Raw genomic sequence first — 18,877 nt, 5'->3', positions numbered from 1 at the left:
TCACTATTTATACTAATATAAAATACTTCTTCATGAAAATAATATTTTAAAAGTGAGTCAGGTGGAACAAGGATCCCTCAATCCTATTTTTAGTTTTTGACTCACATAAGAGTGGTAAATGAAATTGTGCTTAAGGACATTAATTGTTTCAGTTTAAAAATAAATGTGAGTGATGATATCACCCTGTGAAACAATGCCTCAGAGTAGGAATAAGGATTGGTGGGTGATGGCACAAAGTAATTTTTACTGAGGAAAATTATAGCTAATAAAAGATATTTGATTTTAGCTATGTCTTAATTCTTCATGTGCCAAATAAAAGTTCCAGGCTAAGAAATTAATTTCAACTCCTGATGATTTCCACAAAGTATCAATCATTATACAGGGTTTCTCTTACAGCCTAGCAATATCAAGCCACAAGTCATCCATGATTTTTCTCTCCTCCCCCTAATACTTCACTGCTAGTGAGCTGAAAGTATGAGTAGACATACTTCCCTTATAGATCACAGACAGACACATTGAAATGCTTGTGGAGAGCTTGTTACAACACTTTTCTAGGTTTAGGGAAAGCTGACAATGTCCTTCTTTTGCCTGCTGTTTGATAATAGTATCTTAAAGAAATACATGGAAAATACAAGCCATCAAGTTCATTGATCCCATGTCATCTGTTTGCAGCTCCTGGTTGAAGAAAGAGATATCAAAAGTGTTGACAAACACTGACTGATTGGCTTATTGTTCTGGGACTCTAAAATGAGCTTCTATCAAATTGACAATTAGGGACATTTCCTGCCCTTCAACCATTAAACTATAACATGTTTCATTTTATATTAAAGGCCCAATTTGTCAAATATTTGGAATTGGTCTTAGACACCATTGGGTCTAAACATGGGACAAGTTTAGTGAGCAGGATGTTCAGAGTGCAGACTAGGGAATGAATTTAGGAGAAGGAACAGTGAGTGGAAGTCAAGAAATACAATTTTTGTGGGTGTAAGTCACTCTTGGTGTATATCACAGCTGTTTTTCAGAGAGGCTTAAATTTGAAAAAGTCAAAAAGAGCAGCAAGGAGAAATAAAGACTGAGGAAGCCTATGGAAATGTATCATAACCAGCAAATGAAAAATTTCAATTTAGAGTATAGCCTTTAAAATGTCAGCCAGGGTTAAGGTCCTATTCTAATCTGAACAGTTCCAAGGGATGATTGGGTGTAGAGAGCTGTGTGCCACACCCTAGAGATGGCGCTGGCTTCTGCCTTCCACCTTCCCGATGGTGAGCGCTCTTGGTGGTAAACAATTCCATATTTGGCATGGCTTTAGGATCTGGCTTACTTCCATATACCTGGACCTGTCTGCGATGCCCACGTGGCGGTTTATGGTTGGCTACTCAGAGGCTATTAGGGCTGAGGGAGGGCTCCCCCCGGGGTCAGAAGATTGTTCAAGGTTCCTGAATAAACTGCAGAAAGAAGAGCTCAGTGTTGTGTCTTCCTTGCTGGTCGAGGCGGTCGCAACAAGTGGTGGCCTGTATGGGGAACTTCATTACTTTCAAGAGAGCTCAGAACTTTCTGCAGTCAGGGTGGTGCACCGGTAAATCTCAGGTAAATTGGGAACCCTCGACAAAAGCGGGGTTAAAGGAATTCCCAGGTTAATTGGGAACCCTCGACAAAAGTCGGGAGGTTTTTGCTCTTCTCTGTAGATAAAGGGATAGTGCAAGAGCACGTCGACAGGTGGGCTAAAATGAAAGTAAGATTAGTTTTCCTTTGAAGCTGACATAAATCAAACATGGGCGCTTCTTCTTTGCACCCAATTTTTCTGGCTCTTAATGAGCTACTGCACTCAAAGAAATTAAAGATAAAGAAAAGTACCCTGGAGAGATTTTTGCAGGAATGCAATACCATTGCACCCTGGTTTGCAGTCTCTGGGAGTCTCTTGGTGTCCTCTTGGGAGAAGTTGGGCAGGGATTTAGACTTTGCTGCTGAGCAAGGGACATTGAAAATGGAGTCAGACCAGTATGGAAGCTAGTGAGAAGCTGCCTTGAGGACCAGAGGTGTTCTGAAGCACTGGAGAATGGTCAAGCAGCCTTGGAGATGCTTCAGGAGGAGAGATCTGAAAAGGCTAATAATGAAAAGGGGAGAGGAAAAGATAAAAAGGCTGTATCCTGCTTTGCCAGATTTGGAGAACTCGGAAGGTTCCAAATCAGAGGATTTAGAATCCATCATTGAACAGATAGATAAGACAACAATTAGAAAGAAAAGGAAAAAAAGAATAAAAAACCTGATAAGGGAATTTCCCCATCTACGTGCTGTTCTGTGCCAACTGCCCCTCCGCCGTATGGGAGTGGTGCTTCCAGGAGCTCTTTCAGCCCTGTGTGCTGGAACTCCTGATTTCCTTGTGGGGCAGGGACCTCTTAAAGGACATGGGTTTTAGATTAAGCAATGATTACTCTCCAGCATCACTTAAGATGAGGAATAATATGGGTTACCACCCAAATTATGGATTGGGAAAATTTTTACAGGGCAGGAAATCTCCCATTCAACCGAATCCTCGAGAGCACCGACAGGGTTTGGGTTTTTCCTAGGGGCCACTGAGGAGGGCATCCCCATAGCGTGGAAGACACAGGAGCCAGTATGGGTTCCTCAGTGGCCACTCTCCTCTGAAAAGCTGTCTGCACCAAGGCAATTAGTGAAAGAACAATTGAAAAAAAGACATATAAAGCCTTCACTGTCGCCCTGGAACACCCCTATCTTTGTCATAAAAAAGAAATCAGGGAAGTGGCGATTATTACATGATCTGTGAGCTATTAATGAACAAATGCAGATTATGGGTTCAGTTCAAAGGGGCTTGCCTCTTTTGTCCTCATTGCCAGCCTCTTGGCATATTATTGTTGTAGATATTAAAGATAAAGAAAAGTACCCTAGAGAGATTTTTGCAGGAATGCGATACCATTGCACCCTGGTTCGCAGTTTCTGGGAGTCTCTTGGGAGAAGTTGGGCAGGGATTTAGACTTTGCTGCTGAGCAAGGGACATTGAAAATGGAGATATTAAAGATTGCTTTTTTCCAATACCATTATTTAGCAAAGATAGTGCCAGATTTATGTGGATAAAGCCATTGCCCCTATTCAAGAAATATTTCCCTCACTGAGATGTCTCCATTATATGGATGATATTTTATTAGCAGTGAAACAAGAAATTATACTGGAGCAAGCTTATGTTGAGTTAACTCTGTTGTTGAGAGAAAAGGGGTTGGTTATAGCACCTGAAAAGGTTCAAAGGAGTTTAGTGGTTAATTATTTAGGAGCTAAGGTTCAGAGAGAGAGAGAGTACTCCCTCAAAAGGTTGAACTGAGGAAAGATCATTTGCAAACTCTAAATGATTTTCAAAAGCTTTTAGGAGATATTAATTGGATTCAATGTTATTTAAAATTACCAAATTATGAGTTAAAACATTTGTATAATATTTTAAATGGAGATTCAGCTTTGGATTCCCCTAGATTTGGGAAAGGCTCCTTTAGGAGAGAATAGATCATTTAGCTTACCTGGAAGCTTATGCTTCCAAGTAGTTCATAATCGCTCTAATACCTCCCCATGCATTTTATTGTACAATCAGACTGCAGGATGGTTCGATCTGCCTGAAGACTCTGCTGGGCCATGTTATTATGCTAATGCCACCTGGATTTCGGGTTGGTGGCCTGCCAAAAGGCATGTAGGGGGACCAAAAGGCATGTCAGCCAAAATGGGCCCCCTTTTTTGTTTGTTGTAAGCCAAGAGGACCCCAGCCATTGCAGGAATGATACATGCTTTTATATACAGTGCTGGAATGTTACACAATTTAACTATGCTATTATTGCTCAGATGCCCTGCTGGATACCCATACCTGTTGATGCGCCTCATGCTATGACCTTGTTTAGGCAAAAGAGAGATTTTGGAATCACAGCTGTCATCATTACAGCTATCTCATTGGCAGCAGTCGGGGCTACCATGCAGCTATTGCCATGAGTCATACTGTGCAGACAGCCTAAACCCTTAATAGCCTTTCTGCTAATGTGGCCCAAGCCCTGGATGTGCAAAAGGGCGTTAATGCACAATTAAGAGGAGGACTCATGGTAGTCAATCAAAGGATTGATTTGGTGCAAGAGCAAATTGAAACCCTTTGACAGATTGCCCAGCTCGGCTGTCAATGGAAATATGCTGGGTTGTGTGTGACTAGTATCCAGTATGAAAACTTTACCCATGCTGCAAATCTGTCTAAACAGTTGTCCAGTTATCTTTTAGGCAATTGGATGGGAGAATTCGACAACCTGATGGACCAGCTAAGAGTAGCCATCGTTACAGTGAATTCAACCCAGGTGGATGCTGGACTGGCAGAAGGATTATCTACATGGATCTCTAATGCCAGGAATCATCTCAAGGAGTGGGCGGGCTTGGGAGCCTCAGCAGGCCTTTTGGTGCTGGTCTCCCTGGCTTGCCTGTGGTGCATCTGCAGAGTCAGGGCCTCTCAACAGCGTATTACAGCCATGATCATACAAGCCTTTACTGCCATATGGGCAGGACAGTCCCCTCAGGCCTGGCTGGCCACCCTTAAAGATTATTGATGTGCAGGATGCGAGGCTGGTGCACTGCACTTGGGGCATATGCCGTGATCAAGTCCCGAGAAGAGCATGTCTGATGGCACGTGGGTTGATACCCCAGTTCCCACCTCTACAAAAAAAGGGTATCGGACAGGTCAAGTGTTCTCTGGGTAGATGACACCTGGACAAACACCAGTACATTGTCCTAAATTTTTTCTGCAGAGATCAGACCTCTGCTCTTGCCTGCTTGTTTATAATAAGAAAGGGGGAACTGTAGAGAGCTGCGTGCCACACCCTAGAGATGGCGCTGGCTTCTGCCTTCAACCTTCCCGATGGTGAGCGCTCTCAGTGGTAAACAATTCCATATTCGGCATGGCTTTAGGATCTGGCTTGCTTCCGTATACCTGGACCTGTCTGCGATGCCCACATGGCGGTTTAGGGTTGGCTACCCAGAGGCTATTAGGGCTGAGGGAGGGCTCCTCCCGGGGTCAGAAGATTGTTCAAGGTTCCTGAATAAACTGCAGAAAGAAGAGCTCAGTGTTGTGTCTTTCTTGCTGGTCGAGGCAGTCGCGACAGTTGGGGGCCATGGTAGCCACTGTAAATGCACGAAGTATTGGCAATATTTTTCTTTGCTATTAATTTGCTATTAATTCACTTACTGCTAAAATGCAAGAATTCTCAGTCCTTTGTTTCCAAAGAGATGATTTCATTTAGTATGATTTGCTCCTAACATAGGCTATAAAACCGATCTATTATTTTCACCAACATTGGTGCATCAGAGCACAGTACTCTGTCATGAATAATTTTTGGTCTTAACATTAAATAAATTTTGTCTTAACATTAAATACAAACAAAATAAAACAAAAATCAAGGGCTGAGGAGATTGGCTGGATATACGCATACCTGTTTTGAACCAGGTTCAATCCTGGAATCCACATCATAGAAAAAGAGAACTGACTCCCCCAAGCTGTCCTCTAACCTCCACATGGACATAAAAACATATATACCCACACTTATGCATGACATATATGAATGCACACAAAATAAATAAGAAAATGTCATAAAATTAAAAAACCCCCAAAATCCTATATATACAATATTGTCTTTAGAATTATATATCACACTGAACCAAGTCATGTGAAATACTACTGCCTGCAATTCTAAAACACATACCTATGCCAGTAATTTTATTTTTTGAGCTTCACATTTATTTAAAGAAAATATACTATCAAAGGATTCTGTTTAGGAAGTCACTATTTAGTGATAGTATGAAAGGAGGTTGTAGCATAATGAATAATAAATAAACAATAAATAAATTTGACAGCTTAAAATATTATCACTCATTATTTCACAGCTATGTGGGTAGGACCTGAGATGAGCTTCTACCCATAGAATCTTAGAAAGCCATAGTCAAAGCATTATCAGACTGGCTTCTTATCTGGAAGCTCTGGGGAAGAATTTGTCTTCTTTATTCAACCTGAATAAGTTCATTCAGGTTGGTAGAATCTACTTCCTTGTAACTGTAGATGTGAGATTCTCATTTCCTGGTTGCTTGTCAGTCATGAAGTGCTCAACTGCTATTCTTGGAGGCAACCCACATTCCTTCTTTCAGGGTCTCCTCCATCTTGAAAACCTCAATAGTACATCAAGTCCTTCTTACACTTGAACTCTATCCAACTCTCTCTTATGCTGTTCTCTGGAGGGGAAAAAACTACTTTGAAGGGGTGATGTAATCAGATTGGACCCACTAGCCTTATGTTCCTTTAGCCTTATGAAGGAACATAATCCCAGGATAGATATCTTACTACAGTCTTGGGTTCCACTCATACTCAAGGAGATGTAGACCATACAAGAATTATGGGCACTGGAGGCCACAGACCACAAAAGAATGATGGACAGTAGAGGCTGTAGGTGGAAATTTCTGTCCTGCCAACTGCTCCCAAATAAACACACTGAGGCTTTATAAATGATTGGCCAATAGCTCAAACTTATCACTAACTAACTCTTACAACTTAAATTAGCCCATTTATATTCATCTATGTATTGCCATGTAGCTCACAGATTTACTTGTCCTCCAGCATATTTTGCTCCCTCTGTGCCTCCTGGTGACTCCACTGACTCCTTCTTCTTCCCAGAATTCTTCTGGTCTGGCTGTCCCACCCAATCTCTTCTGCCCAGCTGTAGGCCAGGAAGTTCTTTATTAACCAATGAGAGTAATACGTATTTACAGTGTACAAAGATTCCACAGCAGGATGCCATGAGCCATGCAAGAATGATAGGCAATGGATTGTTGTATGATATTTTGTGTTCTGACAAATAAAGCTTGCCTGGAGATCAGAGGGTGGAGCTAGTAGCTACTAGTTAACCATAGAGGCTAGGTGGTGATGGCACACACCTTTAATACTAGCACTTGGGAGGCTCACATCTTTGATCCCAGTACTTGGGAAGCTCATGTCTTTGATTCAAATACTTGGGAGGTTCATGCCTTTAATCTCAGCACCAGGGAGGTGGAGATAGGCATATACAGTAAATGGAGACGGGATCTCAGCCTCCTTTCGGTCTGAGGATCCTGGAGAGGTAAGAAGTCACTAGTGGTTGCTCCTTTGCTTCTCTGATCTTTCAGGTTATTAGCCTATATTTGACTCCTGGTTTTTATTGATAAGACTAATTAGGATCACACTACAGTGGAGGCCATAGACATGCAAAAATCATGGACACTGGTGATCATATCATATCTACTTCAATTTTTTTTTACCCAAATAAACATTTTCCTTTAAAATTCTAAGACATGTCCAGATCTCGAGTCATGAATAAGGACACTTGGGAGTTAATCTATCTCTCTTTTTTCTCAGGGTGCTGGGTAGATGGTGACATCCAGACATTTGGTGCTTACCAAAAGCCACCCACAATCTTTCAAAACAAGAAGGGTGTTCTGCTGGGAGAAAACAGCAAGAAAAAACTACCTCATTACTACAAAAACATTGGTTTAGGCTTTAAGATGCCCAAGGAAGTCATCGAGGGCACCTATATTGACAATAAATGCCCCTTCACTGGTAATGTCTCCATCTAAGATTAGATCCTGTTTGGTATCCTGACCAAGATGAAGATGCAGAGGACCATTGTCATCCACTGGGACTATCTCTATTACATCTAAAAGTACAATTGCTTTGAGAAGCACCACAAGGACATGTCTGTGCACCTGTGCCCCTGTTTCAGGGACTTACAGATCAGTGACATTGTCACCTGGGAGAGTGCAGGCCTATGAGCAAGACTATGTGCTTAAATATGCTCAAGGTCACCAAGTTTGCTGGCACCAAGGAGGGGCAGTTTCAGAAGTTCTGAGAGGACTCTGGAACAAATAGAGTTATTTTTTCAACCTAAACAAACAAAACAAAACAAAAAAATAAAACCTGAAGACATAACAGTTTATGTCTGTAGTCTTTCAATAGATGTGTCCTTTGAAGAATTCATACTTGAGAAAAATGTAAACTAATTTAAATTTTACTTTAACACAAATTGCCTGTATTTATGGAACATAAATGGCTGCTGTCTTAGTTACTGTTCTATTACTGTGAAGTGACACCATGACCAAGGCAATTCTTATATTTGAAAAAAAAACCCCACTTAATTGGGGGCTCACTTATAGTTTTAGAAGGTGAGTTCATGATTATTATGGTGGGAAATAGGCAGCCATGGTGCTGGAGCAGTAGTTGGGAGCTTTACATCCTGATTCACACACAGGTATAGATAGATAGATAGATTGATAGATAGATAGATAGATAGATAGATAGATAGATAGATAGATGGATGGATGGATGGATGGATGGATGGATGGATGGATAGATGGATAGATGGATGGATAGATAGAATGGGTTGGCATGGGCTTTTGAAACCTCTAAGCCCATCCCCAGTGACACACTTCCTCCAACAAGGCTACACCTCCTACTCCTTTCCAAATAGTTTACCAACTGAGAACTAAGCATTCAAATATATGAGCTTATGGGGGGGGGGTTATTCTCTTTCATACCACCTGATACTTTTTTGGACAGATTTTTTTTCATTTTTTTTCTGTGCATAAGCATGCCTCATAGCTCTAAAGTTGTAGTTAGACTTGCTACAACATCTTAATTTTTAATCTTTCCTATCTACTCCTATACTCATATCATTGGCATGTTATTCATAGTTACATATAATAAATGTTGCCTTTTAATTGAACTGTTTTTTTCCATAGTATTATGTATGTGTAATCAGTAAATAAAAATCACATATTTTCATTGCTAGCATGGAGGCACCCACAGGTTCTTACTTCTCCCTGAGATTTTATTAGCAATTAATGATTGCTGGGGGAGGAAGAGATTTTCTTAAGCACTGTAGGCATTAGTAAGTTGTGTTTCTGTAAAATACCTGCTCACTCATATTTCTGTAAGAAACTCATTGGTTTACAAAAAATAGACATGAAGGCAGAAGGAGTATTGTTTAGTAAGAGGATGGAAGTGAGTGGGTAATAAGAGAGGGTAACAAATATGGTCAAAGTACATTATACATATATATGAAAATGTAATAAAAACCATTGTTATGTATAAATACTATATGATAATAAAATCATATATATATATATATATATGTATATTCAAGGGCACAACTTAATTTGATATACCTATACATTACATAATGATAACCACAATCAATAAGTACATTGATTACTAAACAAATTCAAATATAGTTTATTGAGTTGGAAAAGCATGTTACTCATTAGATCTTCAGCACTGATTTATCTTATAACTGAAAAAGTTTGAAACTTTGACCAATATTTCTCTAATTCTGAGCCTGGGGCATCCAATATTCTACTTTCTGCTTTTATGAGTTTTGAGTTCTTTTAGATTTCACATATCTGTCTGTCTTAATTAACTTATGTAATATCATCTAGACTTATCTATGTTGTCCTAAATTGTGAAATTTCCTTCCTTTAAAAATAAATAATATTTTGTATATATAGATAATATTTTCTTTATAAGTTATGTATTGATGGACACTTACATTCCCATATCTTGATTAGAATGAATCAATAAGCATGTGGTCTCTTCAAAAGTGGACTTCATATCCTTTGGAGAAAAATCCTGAAGTAGGATGGTTGGATCGCATAGTAGTTTTAACTTAGATTTCTATTTTGAAGGAAATGTGTAGTGTTTTCCATAAATTAACATTCTCATCAGCTAGGCATAGTTTTATTTCTCCAGACCCTTACCAACATACGCTATCTCTGCCCCAATAACAGGTACAAGGTGACCTACTGCCTGGCTTTAATTTGCACTTTCCCATTTATCAGGAACATGAGATAATTTTTTTCATATGCTCATTGCACATTTTTATGTCTTCTTTGGAACAGCATCTGTTCATGTACTTTTCAAATTGCATTATTTATATATTGCTGTTGAGATATATTGATTTCTTTATGTATTTCAGATGTAAACATTATATCAGATATATAATTTATAAGCATTTCCCATTCTTTGTTACCTGCCTCTGCCTCCAAAGTGCTGGGATTAACTGCATGTGCCACCATCCAGTTCTCGGCTGGCTGCCTTTCTTTTAGAGATGGCAACATCTAAGGAGATGGCTGAGCACTCCAACAATTAGCAACTGAAAATATGGCTCACAGATATGGCCACAGGCCAACTTGATGAAGGCAATTAGTCAGCTAAAGTTTCCTCTTTCCAGGCAAAAGATTAATTGACCATGTGGTTTATTTCTGGATTCTGTAGCTTGTCCTACTGGCCTATGTGGCACTTTCAGTCCTGATACTATGCTTTTCTGAGTACTATAGTTTTGCTATATGGTTTGAAAACAAGAGATGGGATGCCTGATGTTCTTTGTTTCCAGGATCACTTTGTCTCTTTGCAGACATTTGTTGATTGTGGATTTAGTGTGCAGAAGTCTTTTGTGTAATGTCCCTCTCACTGTGTATTTGCTTTGGTTGCCTTCTGATGTCATCTCATCCACAAATTCACCACAAAGATCAAGGCCAACACTTCCATCTGTGCTTTCTTCTAGAAGGGTTTTTTTTGTTTTGTTTTGTTTTTTAAAATTTATTATGTATACAGTGTTCTGTCTGCATGCCTGAAGAGGGAGCCAGATCTCATTAGAGTTGGTTGTGAGTCATCATGTGGTTGCTGGGAATTGACTCAGAACCTCTGGAAGAGTAGCCAGTGCTCTTAACAGCTGAGCCATCTCTCAAAACCCTCTCGTTTTGTATCTTATATTCATATTCATGTTTTCAACTTATTTCAAGCTGAATTTTGTATACTGTATAAGATGGGTCCAATTTTATTCCTTGCATGTAAATATATAATTTCCAAGTACTGTTTATTAATGAAACTATCTTTCTCCTAAATATTCCATCAAAAACTAATTATTATAGCTAATAAATTAATTCAATAAAGTTGCAGAATATAAAATCAACACACTAAACCTAATTGCATTTCTAAACACTAACAAGAAATGTAAGAAAATTGGCTTCAAGAAAGGATTTAGCAGTTCCAGAAAAAATCTTATTTCAATAGCATAAAATAATTTGTTGAAAATCATATTAGTTTATTTTCCTGTTGCTTGATAACATAACTCTGATAAAAACAACTGAAGGAAGGGTTTGATCTAGCTCATAACTTGAGGGCATAAGAGATCCTGGTGGGGAGGTCAAGGTAGCATGGCTTGAGGTAGCCTATTACATAGCATCCACAGTAAAAAAAGACAAGAGAGATGAATCTGTGCTCAGCTAGCTTTCTCCTTTTTTGCAGCCCAAACCCCAAGCCCAGAGAACGGAACTACTACTGTTCTTCCCACCTTAATTAACTTCATCAAGATAATCTCTCATAGGCATGCCTAGAGATTTACCTTCTAGATGATTATAGATATAGTCAAGTTGATAAGCAGTTTCAAGTCTTACAAGAATCAATTTAACTAGGAGTTAAAAAGCTCTTTATATTGAAAACTATAATGCATTCGTGAAGAAAACTAAAAAGACACTAATAAAAAGAGATTTCCCGTATTAATGGATTGGAAAAATTCATTCTATTTAGATACCCAATGCCCCCAAAGCAATCTAACGTTTCATGCAATTCCTATCATAATTACAATGGCATTGCCCACAAAATGTAAGGTGCGTTGCTTCTGTGACTAGTTTCTTCAGGACTTTTATCATGAAGGCTTGCTGAACTTTTTCTCATGATCTACCAAGTTTATCACATTATTTCTGTCATTAAGTCTATTTTTGTGCTATTATGCTTTGAGAAATGTTCCTCATCAGCTCGTGTATTTGAACACGTGGTCCCATCACACAGTTTGGGAAGGTCGTGGAATCATTAGGAGGTGGAACATGTTTGTAAGAAGTATGTCCTTGAGAGTATGCTTTGAGGCTTCCATAGCCTTGCCTCACTTGCTCTTTTTCTGCCAAGATAAGCTGGCCTCATGTTATTGAACCCACCTTTCTCAGACATGACAGGCTGTATCTCCTCTCAAACTCTAATCCAAAATAAGCTCTTTATCCATAAGTTGGTTTTGTCTGGAAATTTTATCACGGTAACAGAAAAGAAACTAAAATGTGTTCTGTATTACACTTACTAATTTGTGTATATCAAACCATTCTTCATCCCTTGAGTGAAATTAACTTTGCTACAGTGTGTGTCCTTTTAAGGTGTTGAATTTAGTTCAAAACTATTTTACTAAGAAAAACATGTTCATTTTGCAACATTTTCATTAGGAAAATGAAATTAGTTTTTAGGTTTTTGTTTTACCAAGGGGCTGTTGATGCCATTTACTTCTTCTTTATGTATGTGTATGCATTTTTGCATGGGTGTGCAGATGTGCATGCACATGTTATGTATGCATATAGAAACCAGAAGTCAATGTTAGGTTTCTTGTTTAATTGCTTCTTGGTCTTATTTTTGAAACAGGGTCTGTTATTGAAACTGAACTCACTGGTTTGACTGGCCAGAAAGCCCCAGGGATCCTCCTGTCTCTGTCTCTCCAGCCCGGTGGTTATCGACATGCACTGCCATGCCTAGCTTTTCATGTAGGTGCTAAAGGATTTAAACTCAGGTCCTAACACTTGCACATAAGTACTTTTCTGACTGAGACATTTCACTTGCTTCTCACTTCTCTTTTAAAGAGACCAACTCTTGGTTTTATTGATTCTACATATTCTTTTAGTTTCTACTTAATTGTTTTTAGTTTGTTTTTCTTCTGCATTTTTAGTTTTTGAGAATTGCATATGATGCATTTTGAATTGAGTATTAGACTATTTCAGTGTATACAGATTATAGTTTTGTTTCCAGATGAGCATTCTTCATGCTGGACTCCTGGGTAAGCAGGATGGCCCCTGCACCACAGCTAATCAGGGCTGAAGCTGGGTTACTCTTCAGAACTTGCTGATGCATAGATGGGTATGGCTCTTGGTGTGTATATGAATGGACAGGACTGCTTCAAGCTAAGCGTATCTAGAGCTAATTTACAGGATTATTTCAGGACTGAGGTTACAATTTAAAGATCAGTGCAACTTCCATGAGACTCCTGAAGAGAATATCACTTCTTTCAGACAAAACCTGGGAGGGGATCAAGCCATGTCATTAGGGCCACTTCCATTTCTGGGACTAATGTATTAACAAAAGTGTACATGATCTCCCTGCTAGGTTCCCTGCTAGATGATTCTGGAGATGGAACCAAGTCTAAAGAAGTTACAGGTTGATGTATAGTGAGATAAAGCTGTTGCTGGGTCTACTGTCTGTACTGTGACCTTAGGGATGGGCCTGCCTTTGCAAAACAGCTCTTGTAAGTCTTGGCCTGTATCAGGCATTCTGATCCTTAGGTGGGACCCAAAGTTCTTTAGATGACATACTTGCTAGGTGCTTGCCTAATTATTGATGCTATTCTGCTGTCTTGCTGATGTCTCTCTCAATCTATTTAATTTATGCTCTTAATTTAGAGCAATACTGATTTTCCATAAAATGGAAGATACCAACTCCCTTAGTTATTGTTCTATTGCTGTGAAGAGACACAATGAGTCTTAATTGGGGCTTGTTTACAGTTTCAGAGTTTAGTCTATTATCATCATGACAGGGAGCATGGCAGCACACAGCAGACACAGGCTTCAGACAATGCTGAAGAAATAGTTGAGAGTTCTACATTTAGAACTACAGGCAACAGAAAGAGTAAACCACTGAGCCTGGCTTGGGCTGTTTTGAAAACCTCAAAACCCACCCACAGTGACATTATTCCTCCAATAAGGTCAGATCTCCTAATCCTTCTCCAATAGTGTCAGTGCCTGGTAACCAAGCATTCAAATCTATGAGCCTATGGGGGGCATTCTTATTCACACCTCCATACTGACTACCTTTTAAAAATTGGTTTTCTAGAAGCATTATTTCCTTAATAGTGAGTTTTTTTTGTTGTGAGGGTCTACCAATCATAGATCCATACAGAAGGGAATTTTCTAAGTGAAGAGTTGAACTTTATCCAGGTTTTTTTTTTTGCTTTGCTTTAGAATATTATGTCTAAATTTTATCACTTTTTGATCTGATCTCAGATGAGACATATCCTTCCAGTTACAATACTCTGTACTTGGCTACAAATAGAAAATATATAAAATGTCTCCAGGAACAAAATTAATGGTCTCCATCAAGTTGCATTGCTATTTAAAATCTCTTTATCTCTACACTATGACTGTATTCCCAATTGAAAATTTGAGGCATATTTCATCTTATGATTATGGAGTTTCAACTACTGTTTGTTGAAGTTGAATTTTAAAGAACATTTCCCATTTTTTTGTATGAAAAAATTTATGCGCATTTCCCATTTTGTGTGTGTGTGTGTGTGTGTGTGTGTGTGTGTGTGTGTGTGTGAAAATACTCAATGGTCTTTTATAATTTTTTAACAAGACCTCTTATGTTCTGCATCTAATCTTAACATGATAATGATATGACCAATGCTACTGATTGTTTCTGAAAATCATTGCATATTACTGCAAATTTGGTGCTTTAAATATGATGAACACCATTGTTGATTCAGAAAAATTTTTGTGGAATCATAATTTTAATTGGACTGTCTAATTCCACTTCAGATCCCACTCACTCTGGTCTTAAGCAAATTATGCCAGCCAAATAAGAGAACATAAGCACATTCCCAGGTCACAGTGGCTGCACTTCCAAATATAGCTTTTTAGTTGAAAAAGGGTGTATGGTGTTTCTTGCATATAATATCTATGTCCATCTTCCAATTGCCTTGGGCTCTGCAGAGATCCTGTTATGTCCATGTGGCTGTTATGAGTTAAGTGTTTTGCTTTGAGAATCTCTTCAAGTATTTACAGATGATGACTCCTCAGCTAACACTCAGTAAACAACACCTACAGAATGTAGATGTTGAGTAAATTTGAAAGTCAGAACTGAGCACTTGCTGTTAGGGAATGTAACTTTCTGAAAGGATTTTAGAACATGAAGTTAAAAACATACTTACAGTGTAATTATTGGAGTTTTTTTCATTTAGCATGTTCTGTTATTTATTATCATCAAGATTTGTATACACTTACATGGTTACCAAATTTCTTAGCAATAGAGACTTTACAAAATTTATAAGTTTGTAGAACTATCTCCTTGGAATATAGTAAATGTCCCTCATACCGGGGAATGTCAGTCTTTACCTCTGCTAGTCTCCTATCCAGTGGAATGCTGACACATTTTAAATAAATAGATCACCAAAATGAGTAAATGAAATATAAAGCTCATTTTGTAGTGTTCACTGATTCCCATCTGAATACAGCTTTTGTTGCCCATTTTAAAGTCTCAAAAACTTAGCTTGCTTTATTTCAGAATTTTGGAACATTTAGAACTTACTTACTGTGAGCTAGTGCTATGGTTTGAATGCTGGCATTCCTCCAGAGACTCATGCTGATATTTAATAATGCAGGGGCTGTTTGGAAGGGCCACCTTTGGGAGACGACTAAGTCATGAGAGCTCTCCCTTCATGAACATGGTTAGCATTTCCATAAAAGGGCTTAGCATCCAAGAAAGTGCTTGCTTACTTTCAACACTTGGAACTTGTGATGCTCAGTATTCCCCTCCTCTGGAGAATGCAGCAACAAGTGTCTATTCTAGAGGTAGAGACGGGCTTCTTATCACACACAGGTGCTAGCTGGAGGACTCTCCAGCTTCCAGAATTTGAGAAATATGTTTGTATTACTTTTGAATTACACAGGCTGGGAAAATACGTTACACTAACACAGATTGAGGCAGATGGTATGAGTCAACCCCAGCATCCCACTGCCCACATCTATATCAGCTTCCTGACAAATATGCATCGGTTTTATGGCTCTAAAATAAAAAAAAAAAATCCACCTTCACTTATATATGTGTTGATAGTCCCTCACACTGTTACTAAATTACATTCATAGAGGAGCTGAAACTCTGAGAAGGTCCTATCTCATTCTTCTAATTCTCACAGGGCATCATTGCCGATAGCAATTGCCCCAAAATAGTTTGATTAGTCCTTTTCTCTGGGAACAAGGAATCCCATTGTTGGAGAGAAAATAAAGTTCATTATCCTCCATACCAAAGAAGCAAGTGAACACATTTTATGTGTGAATGAGAAAAGGGTCTTCCTGTTGGAATATATATATATTTTGTGATCTTTTAATTTAATTTATACATGCTTCTTAGGCAAAGACATTTTGTATCCCAGCACACAGTAGGTGTTCTAAAAGGCTTGCTGGAAAAATGAGAAGACTGCTGTCTAGCCCCAAGATAGCCACTTCAGCACCTCCGGGGGCTGCAGGAGCTTTCTGAGGCTGTTTGGCTGACAGCTCTGCAGAAGTAAAGTGAAATAAGAATAAGAAATTACATTGTCCCTCTCTTCCACACTGCTATCTCCCACTGCTTTCATAAAAAATAGATCTCAAAGAGTATTGGGGCTGCATATGAATAACCAAGTCTCCATCAACAAAGGAGCCAGAGAGTGGTAAGTACTGGGCTATATCAGCTAGCCAGAGAAAATGTAGATTACTGAAGGTACTAGGATCAAAGCTGCTATTCTTTTTGCTTTGAAAGTCTTGATATGGAAATACAGGATATAGATATGATAGGATAAAAGGCTGGATTGTTGAACCTGCTTTTAAAGAGCAACTTGTTTAAAATGTTTTACATTGGTATAGATTTTAGTGTATTGATACAAATTTAAAGCTAATTTTGTTATACTGTATATTTCTACTCTTGTTTAAGGTATTATGTTTGTGCAGCTCATTTAAATTGTAATGGATAATTAAGAAATACAGATTAATAATTAGTCTTCTATGGTAGTTAAGCTTATAGTCATGTTAAGTTTCCTAGGTATACATAGATGTAATTTAATTAGGTAGATAATCTTTAAACACTTTAAAGATCTACAGAATATGGCATTTAAAATGTTTTAAAAACTTAGACTTTCCTGGACAATGAGACATATCTGGTCCTGGCAGCACTGATTTACTTCAGAAAGGAGGATGGACATTGAAGACATTTGGCCTATGGCAAGGCAGCTTAGAAGCAGGTGGAAAATCCAAACAGATAGAGAGGGAGAAGAAAGACAGAGCAGAGGAGACCCTGCCAGCTACTGCCATGAGAAGCAAGATGTAAAGATACCAGTAATCCATGAGCCACGTGGCAAAGTACAGATTTATAGAAATGGGTTAATTTAAGATATAAGAACTAGATAACAAGAATCTTGCCATGGCTATAGTTTAAAAATAATATTACCAGTGTGTATTTATTTGGGCCCAAGTGACTGTGGGACCTGTGGGTAAGAGATTTGTGTCTGACTGTAGGCCAGGCAGGATACAGGAAAACTTTCAGCTACACAGTGTGCCATTTATTTATTTACTGTTGGGATAATTGTGACTTAACTCACCTGGGAAGATAATTGTAATACATTCATCACTCCTAGAAAGTAAGAAATTGCAGGGAATTGGTAATGTGGCTAACCTCTATAACTACGTGAACATGTTGTTTTCAGTTATTTTCTCATAGAAAGACAAAGAAAATGGTCCCAGAGGTTCAAGAAACTCAACTGTTTGCTTAGATTGCATCATCATTATGATTATTTTGACAAACAAATGTTGAAATAAAGTGGACTTTTTGTCACACTTTGTTTATCTTAGGTAACTTGAAGTATTGGTATGAAAAACTTGAGAAATGGTTATTATTTTCCTATTCCCAGAAAAAATAGAATATACCACGAGAATTGGGTTCATTCTTTATTGCTGAAATGGCAAAATAGTCTTTGCTAATTTCTTCATTATTTAGGCATAATTATAGAGTAACCCACTCAAATTAAGGCAAAGGTATTCTAATTAAGTCTGAGAGAATAATTAGGTAGAATGAACTATGACCTGGTTGGTAAAGGTTGGAAATAGTTAGATCTTGAACAGAAACCAAAGTTAACTATGGGAAAATTAAAGTCATTAATATGTGTAGAATATTTTAAAATTTAGATACATTTTACACATTTAAAATGTGAAGTGGATAGTTCTACAACATATGAATGACATCCAATAAGATACATGCTTTTTTTGACAAAGAAAATTTTTCCTTTTTCCATTTTCATGTGTTTGTATGTGTTATACATGTATACTTTTTGTGCACACATGTTTGTGTGCTCATGCATTTGGGCACATGCATGTGGAAGCCTGAAGTTGATGTCAAGAATCACCTTTGATTGCTCTTCCATCTTATTTAATGAGGTTTTATCTCTCCATCAAACTCGTCTGGCTGTTCTTGCTAGCTAGCTTGCTCTCAGGATCTCCTGTCTCTACATCTGAGGCTGGAGTTATAAATGGGCCAATGGCCCACATAATGTTTATCTGAGTTTCTAGGGGATTTGAACTTCTGTCCTTACACTTGCACAGGGTAGGTACTTTAACCATGGAGTCATCTCAGCCCCCAAAGCAAAATTTTAATACTTTAACACAATTAATATACAAAACAGTGGGATTCATTATTCATCCTTCCTTTTATTCATATCTTTTCCTGGTCCCCTCCCCAAATGTACAGTTTAATTGAAATAATTTCTTGCCTCTTTCCTTCCTCTGCTTTCTGACAGCCATTGGAGTTTTAATATTCTTTTTCATGGAATGAATATATGTGGTAAATTAGCCAGCTGGGCTCAGTTGATGCTGCAGAGTGGTGCTACTGGACCTTGGGAAGGTAGATGAGTTACAGATAGACCTTCATTTGGGCAGTGTGGCCTTTCCGTACTGCCATCTTTCAGTTTTTTTTTTTTTTTTTGTTAAAGCTTTGGGATGGGTA

General features: G+C 38.3%; 1 pseudogene; it reads left to right on the top strand.

Annotated features, from left to right (window-relative positions):
* The first annotated feature begins 7,362 nt into the window (after positions 1-7,362).
* Positions 7,363-7,898, top strand: LOC118573001 (annotated as a pseudogene).
* The last annotated feature ends 10,979 nt before the right edge of the window (positions 7,899-18,877 follow it).

Source organism: Onychomys torridus, chromosome 23 (genome assembly GCF_903995425.1).
Source record: "Onychomys torridus chromosome 23, mOncTor1.1, whole genome shotgun sequence".
Classification (NCBI taxonomy): domain Eukaryota; kingdom Metazoa; phylum Chordata; class Mammalia; order Rodentia; family Cricetidae; genus Onychomys; species Onychomys torridus.
The sequence above is the reverse complement of the archived record's forward strand: the minus strand, read 5'-3'. Positions and strand labels throughout refer to the sequence as shown.